Raw genomic sequence first — 11873 nt, forward strand, 5'->3', positions numbered from 1 at the left:
ATTGTGAAATGAGCTGCTGTGAATGACATGGTTCTTTTCAGTAATGTAATAATCCAAAACAACTCTGAAGGTCTTATAAAAAATGCATTCCATTTACAGAGTGAGAACTGAGGTTATCTGAAAACAGATTGAAGCATAATTTTTTGCTAGTTACATTATCTAATTTTTTTTTCTTTTTGTCTATTTTCTTTCACAACCTAGCCAATGTGGAAATGTTTTGCATGATTACTCATATATAGCTTATATTGAATTGTTTGAGTTCTTGGGTGGGTGGTGGTGGGTGGTGGTGGGGAGAGAGGGAGGAAGATAATTTGGAAAACAATTTTTAAAAAAAAATGATGTCAAGGGACAGCTAGGTGGATAGAGCACCGGCCCTGAAGTCAGGAAGGCATGAGTTCAAAATCTGGCCTCAGACATGAGGCATGTACTAGCTGTGTGACCCTGGGCAAGTCACTTAACCCCAATTGTCTCACACACCCCCCAATAAATAGATGTCAAAATTTGTGTTTTACATGTAATTTTGGAAAAGAAAATTATAATTATGAAATAAAATAATCAGCTAAAAACAAATTGAAATAATTAAGAACTTTCTGTATTCTGAGGTAAAGGATCTCCACTAGGGAAGACTTAGCTTGAGAAGTTCAATTTGACCACATCTGGGAGAGAATCATTTGCTACTCTTTTCTTCTCCTGGGCTACTGAATCTATTACTCCCTGTGTGCCTCTAATTCGAAGGGTGCTTGGGAAATTAATTCTGATTCTGCATTCTTAAGGACTTCCCATTGGTTGTTGGTCATCAAAGACTCAGAAGTTGACTGGGCCAAGTCTTAGATTGGGCAAGACTTCCTGGCTCTGTTCAGAAGGAATAGGAGTTCCTATGACAGGAATGTGAAGAGAAACTTTTAGGGTGATTCTTTTTGATTAAAGAGTTTTATAGTTTGAAGAGGTCATTTAAAGCAACTAATTTCTCAGCCAGAATTCCTTTTTCAATATTTCTAACAGGTTTTCAAATAGGATTAGCTGTCTGGACCTTGGGATTCCAGGAAGACCACCTATCTTCTGAATATTCATTCCAACAATCCCTGAAGTCCTATCTACACAGACATCTAGTGAGGAAGAAGTCAGTGACTTCTTCCAACCCAAAATTGAAAGAAACTCAACCAAGAAATAGAAAACAGGGCCTGGAAACAATCTCCCAGTTCAGCTAAAGAGTTCCTTTAGACTGTAGCCTGCAAAAACAAACATCATAAACACTTTTTTCCTTAAACAAGCTCTAGGGTGGGAAGCTTGAAAGTGCTAGAATACTGAGGAACTAGGCATCTAGAGCCATCATAACAGGAGAGCCCGGACAGAGGGGCTCTATGCTTCCTGAAAACTGTCCTGAGAGGTTTTGAGCCATTAAGATCTAAACCTCAAACATTCAAAAATCTGGACAGTTAGAGGGCAAGATACTTCATGGTCAGCCAACCCACCCAGAAGCTTTTTAGAGGATATTGCTAGGCCCTAGCACACAACTTCAATTAAAATACTAAACCTGTAGAGATGAGTACATTAAAGACACAATTATCAACCAGTGTTAACTCAAGAGATCCTCTAAAAGATAGAAAAACAAACCCAACAACTGTAAACATAGATTCAAAGGGAAAATGGATTTTCCATAGGGGCTATTAGAATTCCTAGAAGAAAGTAAGGAAGAGATTTTAAAAAGTGAAATAAAATAGATGGAGGAAAGAATTAGAAGTAAAATAAATAACTTAGAGAAAGTGGTAGACCTTACTCAAGAAGTGGAGTCCTTGAAAACAAGAAGCTGATGAAGAAATCAAAGCTATCTATTGTCATATGAAAAAAATTGCTCTAAATCACTATTGATTAGAGAACTGCAAATTAAAATAACTCTGAGTTACCACCTGACAACTATCAGATTGGCTAATATGGCAAAAAAGGAAAATAAAAAATGTTGGAGAAGTTGTGGAAAAATTGGAACACTAATGCATTGTTGATGGAGCTCTGACCTGATCCATCCATTCTGGGGAGCAATTTGGAACTATGCCCAAAATGCTATAAAGCTTTGCATACCCTTTGACCCAGCAATACCACTATTAGGACTTTTTTCCCAAAGAGACCATAAAAAAAAGAAAAGGACCCACATGTACAAAAATATTTAGAGTTGCTCTTTTTATGGTGGCAAGGAATTGGAAAGTGAGAAGTTGCCCATTAATTGGGGAATGGCTGAACAAGTTGTGGTATATGAATGTAATGGAAAACTGTTGTGCTGTAAGAAATGATGAGCAGGCAGATTTCAGAGAAACCTGGAAGGACTTGCATGAACTGATGATGAGTGAGATGAGCAGAACCAGGAGAACATTGTACACAGTATCAACAACATTATGCATTGATAAAATGTTATAGACTTGATTCTTCTCAGCAATGCAATGGTCCAAGATAGTTCCGAAGGACTCATGATGGAAAATGCTCTCCAAATCAAGAAAAAAGCAAACAAACAAAACTTTTGTGTTTGGATGCAGATCGAACCATATTATTTCTATTGTGTTTCTTGTTGCTGGTTTTTTCGAGGATTTTCCTTTTTGATATGATTCTTCTCTCATTACATGACTAATGCAGAAATATTTTTAATGTGATTGTACATATGTAACCTATAATAGATTACTTGCTGTCTTGGCAAGGGGGGTAGGAAAAGGAAGGAGAGAGAAAAAATTGAAACAAGAAATCTTATAAATATAAATGTAGAAAACTATCTCTATATGTAAGTGCAAAATAATAAAATATTTATATGGGGAAAAAAGACAAAAAAAATCTACCAAAGAGAAATCAATGATTCCATGAGATAGTCAAAAAATATTCAAACAAAATGAAACTATCTTTTAAAAATTGAAGTAGAAAATGTAAGGTATATGGTAACAAAAACAACTGACTTGGAAAACTGGTCAAGAAGAGGAAGAATTGGGGGCAGCTAGGTGGTGCAGTGGATAAAGCATTGGCCCTGGATTCAGGAGGACCTGAGTTCAAATCTGGCCTTAGACACTTGACACTTACTAGCTGTGTGACCCCGGGCAAGTCACTTAAAAAAAAACAAAAACAAGAACAAACCAATGTGACAGTTATTTGACAAAATAAGAGGAAGAATTTATGAACAAAGAAGATATAGAGATTAAAACAAACTATAAAATAGATCATTTTAATTATATAAAAATAAAAAAGCTTTCACACAAAGAAAACCAATGTAACCAAGATTACAAGGGGAGCAGAAAACTGGGAAAGGATTTTTGAAAGAAATAACTTCAATAAAGTTTTCATTTCTCAAATATATAGAGAAGTGAGTCAAATTTATAAAAATATGGATAATTTCCCCAATTAATAAATACTCAAGGAATACGAACAGACAGTTTTCAGATGAAGAATTCCTATAATCTTCATCAATCAGATGAAGAATTCCTATAATCATAGGAAAAAAAATTTCTAGATCACTATTGAACAATGAAAAATAAAAAAATTCTATGTTATCACCTCACACTTATCAGAGTGGCAAATGCAGCAAAAACAGAAAATATTGGATATTGGAGGAGATGTGGGAAAACTGGGATGCTAATCCACTGTTGGTGGAGTTGTGAAAAGATCTAACCATTCAGGAGAGCAATTCAGAACTATGCCCAAAGGACTTTAGAACTGTTCATACACTTTCATCCAGCAATTCCACTGTTAGGTTTATATCCCAAAGACATCCCCCAAAGAGAAAAAAGACCTACTAATACAAAAATATTTACAACAGTTCTTTTTGTGGTGGCTAAGAATTTGAAATCAAAGTTATGCTCATCAATCAGAGAATGGCTAAACAAACATATATAATGGTGATGGAATATCATTGTGTTATAAGAAAGGACAAGTAGAATGACTTCAGAAAGGCCTGGAAAGACATATAGGAATTGAGGCATAGAGGTGTGAGCACAACCAAGAGAACACTATACACAGAGATGGCAATAATGTTTGATGAAGAACTGTGAAAGACTTGATTAGTCTCAATAATACAGTGATCCAAAATAATCCCAAAGGACTATTGAAAGATACTATTCACTTCCAAAGAAAGAACTGGTATTGATGGAATAGTCTGAAGCATAATATTTTTCACTTTCATTTTTTACTTTTAATCATGTTTTCTTGTACAAAATGACAAATATGGTAATGTTTTACATAGCCATACATGTATGATCCATATATAATTACTTGCCCCCTCAGGGTTGGGGAAGGGAGGGAGGCAAGGAGGGAATAAAAATTGTAACTGAAAAGCAAAAATAAAATTGTTTATTACATTAAAAAAGATCATATAAAATTATCAGTCTCCCTGAAAACACTGAGATAGTAAGAAACTTGGATATGATATTTAAAGAAATCTTAAATGAGAAATGCCCAGATTCATTAAGATCAGAAGGCAGAAATAGTACAGAAAAAAATTCATTGCTCACCTCCTAATTTAACAAATCCCCCCCCAAAAAATAATTAAGAAGTTTAGCAATGTTGCGGGATAAATCATCAGCATTTCTACATATTATCTACAAAATCCTGCAGCAAGAAAGTGGATGAGAAATTCCATTTAAATTAAGGAAAGACACTATAAAATGTTGAGTTTACTTGCTAAGACAAACTCAGAGAATATATGAACACCATTACAAAAGATTTTCCTATAAATACAGATCTAAAGAAATTTGAGAAATATGAAATGCTCTTTGGGAAACTACATCAATATAATGCCATTTAATCAAATGACAAAATAATAGATAGCTATTAAATATAGTAACAAAATTCACCTTTATAAAGGTCAAGCATACCAAGGGAATCAATGAAAAAATATGAATTATTTTCACAAAGTGGAAATCAAAACAATCTGATATTGACTAAGAAATATAATGTTGGTTCAGTGGAATACACAATAGTAAATGATTATAGTAATCTAGTATGTGATAAATGCAATGATCCAAACACTGGACTGTAGAACTCAATATTTGACAAAACATGCTCAGAAAAGTAAATGCAGTTAGGCAGAAATTATTTAGAGACCAACATCTTAACCTGTATATTGAGATATTGGTCAAAATGGATAAATGGTTTAGATATAAAGGATCATACCATAAATAAATTAGAGATGCAGGCAAAATTGTACCTCTCTGATTAATGAATAAGGGAAGCATTTTCATCCAAACAAGAGATAGAGGGCATCACATATTGTAAAACGGATATTTTTGAATAGATGAAAATAAAAAGCTTTTCACAAAAATCAAGTAGAGCCAAAAAAAAAAACACAACTAGGAGAAAAATACAGGAATTTTCTCGGATAAAGGCCTCATTTAGTAAATATATAGTGAAATAAGTCAAATTGGTAAAAAAATAAAAGTGCCATTTCTTAATTGATAAATGGTCAAAGGATATGACCAGTTTTCATAAGAAAAAAATCAAAGCTATCTATAGTCACATGAAAAAGGGCTCTAAATCATTACTCATTAGAGAAATACAAATCAGAACAACTGAGATACCACCTCACACCTGTCAGATTAGTGAACATGATGGAAAAGGGAAAGAGCAATTTTATAGGGGACATAAAAAATTGGGAAACTAATGCTTTGTTGAAGGAGTTGTGAAGTAGTACAATCACTCCAGAGGACAATTTGGAACTATGTTGAAAGTGCATATTGTTTTTGTGGTGAAAAAGAATTGAAAATTGAGGCAATGCCCACCAGTCAGAAAAAAGACTTATTAAGTTGTAATATCTTATTGAGATGGAACACTGTTATGCTATGAGAAATGACAAGCCGCATGGTTTCAGGGTAAAAAAAAAAACTGGTAAGACATAAACTCATGCAAAGTAAAGAGTGAGTAAAACCAGAACATTGTATATAGTAACAGCAATATTGGAAAAATGAACAATAGTGAAAGGCAATTCAAAAGGAGTTATGATGAAAAATGCTATCCATCTCCAAAGAGATAACTGATGAGCTCTGAATGTAAATTGAAGCATGTTTTTTAAAACCTCTGTTTATTTTTATTTTTTTTTTACTTTGCTTGTGTTTTCTTTTGCAACATGGCAAATATGGAAATGTTATGCATAACTTCCCATGTATAATCAATATCAAATTGTATACTATCTCAAGGAGCTAGGAGGAATGGATATGTTTGTCAAATTTAATAACTATTAGTATCAAGACATTTCCCCTTTTCTACTTCCTCATTCATAAACCAACTCGTGTGGGAAATCTCTCTTTTTTTTTTTTTTTAGTGAGGCAATTGGGGTTAAGTGACTTGCCCAGGGTCACACAGCTAGTAAGTGTTAAGTGTCTGAGGCCGGATTTGAACTCAGGTACTCCTGACTCCAGGGCCGGTGCTCTATCCACTGCGCCATCGAGCTGCCCCTGGAAAATCTCTCTTAGTTATTAAGCTAGACCAAGATCTAATCAGAGAGTAGAAGAAATGTTAAGTTTGTGCAATTGGGTGTATTCTTGCTCATTGTGTTTGCTCTGACAGGTTTGGAGAAAGGTTGATTTTTCCTATTATGTAGACAGGTAATATGGAAATTTATGTCCCTTTAACCAAGATTTAAGTGACCTAAATTATAACCCCAACACTTTTAGAGGATGGGGAATACCCAATACAACAGAAAAAATGCTTAGAAGCTCCTTCATATTCTTATAACAAAAGTCTTAATATATATAAAAAACCATTTCCCTTAGATGAAGCAAAACCAAAATACTTACAAAGTTTAATGGATACATTTAGGTAAATACAAAGTAGATAATCAGGGGAAATTCAGAAGTTTACTTAAAATGTCAATTTATTGAATTTAGAAGAAAATAATTTTAAAGATGATTTATTACCATAAAAATCTTCAGATTGACTAGTGAAGTAAAAACATAAATTGATATCATGGGAATATATCAGAAAGAAATTTGCATTTAAAATTTTTAGAAAATATTTTATGCATTTTAGATACATAGATATGTGGTGTTAAAATTTCTATTTTAATAAATAATTCATAAACTAATTATCTGTGCAGTGTGAATATATCTGGTTTTCTCTAAAAAATTTTTCCCTTGGGTAATAAGCAAAACTGACAATCTTCTAAAAATAGAATTCCTGTAAATAGATAATTTTGAATTAAAATTGAGCACACCCTAAATAATAGTAATAATTGAAGATGACCCATGCAAGTGTTCCCAAATTAATACCAGAAAAATGTTGAAATGTTTGACATGAGGAATCACTGAAGAAATATAAGAGATATGGTCGTTGTTTCTTTGGGGCTTATTGTCACATAACATGATAGAAAGACAGCCTGTGGTTAACTAGAAGATAATATCCAGGTCTAAGGATTGTAAAGCTAATGTTTCCATTGGGACTATAAAACAAAAATGATAAAGTGAAGACAACCTGTTCACTTTCATAATCTTTTCATTTGTGAACATTAATTTAACCACATTTTGCTGTTTTTCCTAGTCCAAGATCTCCACCTATGCCTTAGATTTTCTCAACCCCCCATTTCTACATGAGGTAATTATTTCTATCCTTAAAGGCCCAACTCAAATACCTGACCAGGAACACCTCTCCTTTTGAACTCTCAGATTGCTCTATATTCCTTGATAACCTAATTGCATCCTACATTATGGGACAGGTGTAATTAATTGTGTGTGTATGCTTCTCTATCAAGGAAATGTTGGGGTAGCTAGGTGGTGCAGTGGATAAAGCACTGGCTCAGGAGTACCTGAGTTCAAATCCAGCCTCAGACACTTGACACGTACTAGCTGTGTGACCCTGGGCAAGTCACTTAACCCCCATTGCCCTGCAAAAAACAAACAAAAAAGAAAATGAAAATTTTTTCTGATTCTTTATGCCAGTAAAAAAAGTGATCACAGGATCTGTCAAATCCAACTAAGCAATAAAGGTGTAGAATCTCAGGTGAAGCATCGTACTGGCATATGAGAATGGATCACCTAAGTAAGGAGAGATATTTCTGGGGGTTGATCAGGAAGCAATGCATGGGATGTGTGTGTGGGGGGAGTATTTCTGTTGTTTTTCAGTTGTTTCAGTAATGTCTGACACTCTTTGGCCCCATTTTGGGGCGGCAGAGATACTAGAATGGCTTGCCATTTCCTTCTCCATCTCATTTTACAGATGAGGAAGTAAGACAAATAAGATGAAATGATGTGCCAACACACACAGCTAGCAAGTGTCTGAGGGCAGATTTGAACTCATGAAGGGGAGTCTTTCAGATTTCAAGCCCAGTGCTCTCTTTACTTTGGCTTTAAAATCTCATAAAGACTTCCCAAAGTGTGAAGGATTTATAATTTTCATCAATGGGGATTTTATCCATTGTAATGAAATCTTGGTATCTTCAGAAATTGAAAATAAAAGTATATATTCCTCAATCTCCCCAGTGCTCTATCCACTGTCCACCTAGCTGCCCTCCTGGAGCTCAAATATTAAAGGAACTCATAGTCTAATGGTAAAAACAACATGTAAACAACCATGTAAACACAAGATATATAAAGGATGATATCAGAGAAAGAATTAACATTCAGGAGGACTGAGAAAGTCATTTTGTAGTCAGGACATTAGCAAGGACTTCAAGGAAGATAAGGAAGTCAAGAGGCAGCAATGAGGAAGAAGACTGTCCCAGCTATGATGAAGGCAACTAAAAATGCTTAAAGTAGGGAGATGGAGTGTCATGTGAGGAATTGAAAGAAGGTATTGTTCTGGATTATAGAATATTCTGACAAGAATAAAATACTATTTGTCTGTGGAGTTGCAAATTGATCCAAACATTCTGGAGAGTAATTTGGAATTATGTCCAAAGGGCGATGACACTGTGCATTCCCTTTGACCCAGTAATACTACCACTAAGTCTGTATCACAAAGAGAGCATAAAAAAGGGAAAAGGACCCAAATGTACAAAAATATTTATAGCAGATTTCTTTGTTTTGTTTGTTTGTTTGTTTGTTTTAGTGAGGCAATTGGGGTTAAGTGACTTGCCCAGGGCCACACAGCTAGTAAGTGTTAAGTGTCTGAGGTCACATTTGAACTCAGGTACTCCTGACTCCAGGGCCAGTACTCTATCCACTGCGCCACCTAGCTGCCCCTAGCAGCTTTCTTTGTGATGACAAAGAACTGGAAATCAAAGTGATGCCCATCAATTGGGGAAAGGCTGAACAAATTGTGGTATATGAATTTAATTGTGCTATAAGAAATGATGAGCAGAGAGATTTCAGAAAAAAACCTGGAAAGACTTAAGTGGACTGATGCTGAGTGAAGTGATCAGAACCAGGAGAACATTGTCCACAGTAACAGCAGCACTGTGTGATGATCAACAGTGATAGACTTAGCTCTTCTCAGCAGTGCAATGATCCAAGACAATTCCAAAGAAGTCATGATAGAAAATGTTCTCCACATCCAGAAAAAAAGAAATGTGGATTATGAATGCAGATTGAATCATTGTTTCTACTTTTTTTTTTTGTTTGGTTTATTTTTGATGTTTTTCCCTTTTGTTCTGATTCTTCTTTCACAACATGACTAATGCAGAAATATGTTTAACATGATGGTACATATATAACCCATATTTGATTGTTTTATATCTGGGGGAGGTAGAAGGGAAGGGTGGGAGGGAGAAAAATCTTGAACTAAAAATCTCAGGAAAATTAAACAAACAAAAAATGAGTAAGTAAATAAATAAACAAATGAATGAATGAATGAATGAATGAATGGGCAAGTGAGCAAGCAAATAAATAAGTTAATGGACTAATGAGTGAAGAGATAGAAGATAGATAGAAAAATAAATGAATGAAAAAATAAAATACTAGAATAATTTAATGGTAAGAGGGAACAAGCCTATGAAGGGCTTTACTAGTATTTTTATTTGTCCCTAGACATTATGGGAAACCACTGAAATTTATTGAATTGGTTGGTTTTGAGAGTTGATATCATCAGACATGCATTTTACGAAGATTAATGTGATAGCTAACTAGAGGATTGACTAGAGTGATGACATGGGGACCAAGGAGCCGGCTATAGCAATGGTCCAGGAATCAAGTGATGAGAGACAGCATCTAGTTAATGGCAATGTGATAGGAGAGAATCTTTTGGATAGTACTCCTAAATTTAACTGAAGTGTGTAGAACAACCTGGATTCTAAAAGACTGTTGTAGTGTCATTCAAATAGTGGAAGAACTGTGAGTTAGAGATTTTAAATATAAGCTGTCAGATATGCAATATTCCTGTTGCTTGAGGGCTAACCTAGCCAGTTGAAAAGAATATCTTCAATAGGCTGGCCACAATCTAATGAGTGTTTTGGTTATAATTGCTCTTATAGAACATATAGCAAGTCATTTTGACCGAAATCTGCTTTGATGGAAGAAATGTCAAAAGTGGAGCAAAAACAAAGATATATTTATATCTCTATCTCTAACTCTCTAAATCTACATATCTATCTATAAAAATATGTATTATACAGGTATATATTCATGCATTATCCATTTCTCTACTATCATCTATCTATCTATCTATCTATCTATCTATCTATCTATCTATCTATCTATCTATCTATCTATCTATCTATCTATCTATCTATCTATAATCTATTTATTTATCTTTCTAGCTAGCTAATCTATGATTGCTCCTGAATCTTTAGTCTTTACAAATTCCAGTATACTTTTAAAGTCTTTTTCGGCTCAAAATTTCCTGAACTTTTTTTTTTCTCTTTTACAAAGTACACCCATGAACTTCCCAAGGAAAGTGTTACAGAAGCAACATTTAACACATTTTAGGGGAAAATAGATTTTCCAGACAGTACGAAAATAAATGTAACAGCAGATAACTGCAATAAAAAAAGAAGAAAAGAGAAAAAGGAACTGGTACAAGATTAACTTGGAATCCTGGAGTTATACTCTGTAACCAAGTGCCATTGCCAATAATCCTTGAAGTCATTACCTAAATCACGCAAGCAAGTTAAATGTGATTATGAAGAGTCTGACGACAGTTCTGTATCCATAATAGATTTACCCAAAGGTACATTTGTACATCTGTTACTTGCTATGTTTGGCTTACTTTATTTTACTTTTTTCATGGGCAAATTGAAAATATAATTTTAGTACATAGGTCAGAAGTGGAGTCTAATATAATAAAAATATTAAGCCGAAACTACTTCCTCTTCAGAAACACAGGAGGAATACAATAAGTAAATCAAAAGTGAGCCAGTACACAGCTTTTTGACACAAACACTTCTGAAGTTATAAATTAAATGGGTTTACATCCAAAATCAGATTTCTAAGACATGAAGGATTCAAGCAGGGGAAAATGATTGACTGGGCATCAATATTTTAGTGACAGGCATACAGAAAATATAAATATAAAATACATTTTTGTTTATTTGTTTCTTTATCCCTCTGTCCATATTACAGTTTGATAAATTCCTTTCATTTCTTGATGTCTAGGCTTTCCTTCAAATGAAATGTGACAATATTTTTGGTTTATATGAAGCATTATATATTAATTTGTAAGGGGCTAAAATTCTAGCTACGCTATCTAAAATCTAATAAGTGGTCGCTAATAAATTATAAACTTTAACAAAAGTTAGACTTTTAAGTATTAATTAAGGAGAATAAGAATTTGTTGAAGAGAAAGAGAAAGGCCTAGATTCATCTATCTATTAAAGGAAGAGAGCATTTCTAGCTCCCTTCTCCACCGGAGTCCTCAGGAAAGAGAGTGAGACAGAGTGCCAGCCTCCCCCTTCTTACTCCCACAACCCAACTTCACTTCCTGACACCAAAGAAAGCCGCATTGTCCTGCCCTCAGAGGCCCTCTCCTCATGTTGGAGCTTTCCT

This window comes from Dromiciops gliroides, chromosome 1 (assembly GCF_019393635.1).
Source record: "Dromiciops gliroides isolate mDroGli1 chromosome 1, mDroGli1.pri, whole genome shotgun sequence".
Lineage (NCBI taxonomy): Eukaryota > Metazoa > Chordata > Mammalia > Microbiotheria > Microbiotheriidae > Dromiciops > Dromiciops gliroides.